Source organism: Arvicanthis niloticus, chromosome 19 (assembly GCF_011762505.2).
Source record: "Arvicanthis niloticus isolate mArvNil1 chromosome 19, mArvNil1.pat.X, whole genome shotgun sequence".
NCBI classification, from domain to species: Eukaryota; Metazoa; Chordata; class Mammalia; order Rodentia; family Muridae; genus Arvicanthis; species Arvicanthis niloticus.
In genome coordinates, this window is record NC_047676.1 from 47,411,804 (window position 1) to 47,415,462 (window position 3,659).

Genomic DNA, 3,659 nt, shown 5'->3' on the forward strand with positions numbered 1-3,659 from the left:
ATTTCCAAGGACTGCAGTGGATGACTGAAATCATGCAGGAATCCCTGAATTCTTTGCAGGTTATTTTAGAACCTATACCTTTATACTGTAGGGGCTCTAATTAAGCAGAATGTGAGTTCCTTGAATACAAACACTATGGTACTATGACAGCCAATTTAATAATGGAAATAGCTAAGTGACTAGTGGGTGTGTAATGGACACAGTGTGGATACAGTGCAGAAGGAAATCACTCCTGTTCCTGGTGGGGAATGGTGGAATGGTGCAATCGTCCATGCTACTCGGATGGTGTGCAACTGAAAACATAGAAATTACTCTGAAGTGTGGCAAGTGAAGCTTCCTTCACTTAACCAACAATTCTGAGTATCCCAGTTAACAAAACTGTTAACAATGACATGCTGGTAAAGCAAGTTAAGGGATCATATTAAGTAATGACTGTCATCTTAAAAGGTGCAACAAGAAAACTTTCCAGCTAGAACTCTTTTAGATAAATGCTTTATTATATTACCATTATAGAAAGGTAAAAATCACATTTTTGTGTATTGCCAGCCCAACACCGAATGCAAAGGACATGCATTATTTATGTATATATCCATACATATGTGTTTTCTGTTATTTAATTATTGACACTATTTATCAATGAATTTAAACATATGTTTAAATTAGGATATATATTCTGTTATTTAATTATTATTTTTTTTTTTTTTTGTATTTTGCAACACTTTATTAAGAAGGAACCTATGTCAGCACTGCCATATAAACAACGACAAAGATCGAGGGAAACACATCAGGGATCATGTAGACAGTAATATACATTGTCCTTTTTATAATCAATGTTTAATAGTTAAGGAGAGTTTAATTCTTATTAAGCAAACATTTTTGCATACACAGCCTTCTCGTTATCTTTCTGTGCCTTTATCATTTGTTTGACTTTAAGCAATTCTGCCTGGATAGCTTTATCTCCTGGGGCCATCTCCTGTGCCTTCTTAAGATCAGCCAATGCTTGATCATATTCTTTTAATCCTTGCCATCCTTGCGCTTTTCGGTATAGCGCTTTAGTATTCGAAGGGTCCATTTCAAGAGCCTCCAAGCAACTGTCAATTGCCCCCTGCCAATTTGACATCTTCAATTTACAAGCACCAATATTCAGCACACAACTTAAGGCTATAGGTTGCAGTCTGGGTGTATCTGCTTTCTCAATAACAGCCTTTGAACTGTCCACATACCTTAAAACTTTCGCATATTTTTTAATAGCCATCTCCCAGTTCTGAGACTTGAAAAAAGTATTTCCAATGTTTTTTAAGTCTTCAGATATTAATAAAATTTTATCTACATCTTTTAAGTCTATATCTGCATCCTCGGGGAAATCTGGATGACTATCACCAGAGCCATCTTTGGGGAATATTCCCCAGTCATCCCCTTCTTTCAATTCTCCACATTCTGCAATGACACAGAGTTTGGCAGGTTTTTCACCATTCACCTCTACATTTTCAAGCATCCTTGCCACACCGAGTCCTTTTATTACTTGACCAAATACCACATGTTTCCCATCCAAATGAGGAGTTGGAACTGTTGTGATAAAGAACTGAGAACCATTCGTATTGGGGCCGCCATTGGCCATGCTCAGCAAACCCTCTCGATCATGCTTATAATGAAAATTTTCATCTTCAAATTTTTCACCATAAATACTTTCTCCACCTGTCCCATTCTGATTTGAGAAGTCTCCACCCTGAATCATAAATTTCTTAATAATTCGGTGGAAAGGGCATCCTTTAAAATGGAGAGGTTTCCCAGTTGTGGCTCCAGTTCCTTTTTCTCCCGTACACAATGCACGAAAATTTTCTGCAGTTTTGGGAACAATGTCTGCAAACAATTCTAAAACAATTCGTCCAACTCGCTCCCCGCCGATGTCCACGTCAAAGAAGACTCGCGGGTTCTTGGAATTGGAGGGCTTGGCTGCTGGGGATGAGTGGGACATCTTCACTGCAGACGCTGAAAGCAGGACACGAGCACCTCGTGTGCGAGAGGGGCTTAATTATTAACTATATTGGTTAATGAATTTAAACATGCTCTCCACTTGGGCTTCCAGTGTTCACAGCCTTGTCTATAGCATTTTATAAACTTTGGCCAGAGAGAAGAAATGGATAACCCAAACCACTTTCAAAGTTATCCCAGGGATACGTAGGTAGGTTTGGTAAAGACATTCTTTCCAAAAGACAACTGTAAATAAAAGCACAACCTCAGCACACTTTCTGGGAAGAGTGTTGCAGATGGAACAAACGAGTTGAGGATTACACTTGAAAATTGAAGTGTTTCCCACAGTGTCCTCAAGGCAATGGTGGAAGCAAGAAACCAGAAGTTGAAATATATATCAGGATTGCAAGAGAGTTGGGACTAAAGCATATTAAAGTGAAATATGTATGCCTTAAAAGGCTTACCAAAGAACCAGTCAGAAGCATGGTGGGTAAGATACGGCCAAGAATATTAAAAGACTGCTGTGGTAATATAGGAAAATTGCCATGCCTAAGGCAGGATGGATGAAAGAGACGGAATGCCCCTAAAGCTCTATGAAGAGGACTTTAGAGTCAGCCAAGAACATTTTCATTCTTTCATCAGATCGTCTCAAATGTCTTTGATGTGCTAGCTAACTAGTACAGCTTTTGCATGTAAGATGGCTGTTGGATGAATATGAATAATGAAACAAGATACTGTTCGTCTGATTCAGGACAAACTTCCCAAACACAGATTACCCGTTGAGATCACCTCCAGTAGATAGTCATGGCCACTGGTCAAGGGGTGGAGCCACCCACACATCTCGAAGTTTTTTAACCCAGAAATGTTCCTGTGCAAAGAACAGGCACACACACAAAAAAATAGAACACAGACTGAAAGAGGGGCCAACCAGGGACTGCCCCATCTGGGGATCCATCATGTCTACAGACACCAAACCCACCACTGTTGCTGTGGTCAAAGGTGCTTGCTGACAGCAACCTAGTGTGGCAGTTCCTTGGGAGGTCCAGCCAGCAACTGACCAGTTCAGATGTGGATGCTTGAAGCCAACCATCAGACTGAGCTCAAGAAACCTGCTTGGGGAGCTGGCAGAAGGACTGGAGGAGTAAAGGGAGATTGTGACCCCATTGGAAGAACAACATAGGCTGGCCTGAGTACCCTGTTATTCCAGAGTCTAGACCACCAACCAAGGAGTGTACCTGCAGGGATCCATGGCTCCAGATACATATGTAGCAGAGGATGACCTTACTTGACAGCAATGGGAGGGGAGGCCCTTGGTCCTGGGGATGTTTGATGCCCCAGCATAGGGGGATGCTGAAGCAGTGGGACAGGAGAGTGTGGGTAGATGGGGGAGCACTGTCAAACAGGCAAAGGGGAATGGGAAGGGAGGATGTGGAATGGGGGTTGGTAGAGGGGTAACTGGGAAGTTTACATTTGAGATGTAAATGAATGAAATGATTAATAAAAAAAAAAAGAAACAACTTCTCATCCTACTTTTAGGTAGAACTATGTTATGTGAGATCTGGATTCAAATCCTGGCTCTACTAATGTCTAGTGCAATGGGCTCATTGGTTACACTCTATTTGTGTTCAGTGTCCGGGTGGATTGCATCTTTCAATTAATTTAAAAATAATTAATGATACAAAAATGTC

General features: G+C 40.9%; 1 pseudogene; it reads right to left on the reverse strand.

The window, feature by feature from the left end:
- Positions 1-702: 702 nt before the first annotated feature.
- LOC117723924 (peptidyl-prolyl cis-trans isomerase D pseudogene) lies at positions 703-2,026 on the reverse strand (annotated as a pseudogene).
- Between the last annotated feature and the right edge of the window lie 1,633 nt (positions 2,027-3,659).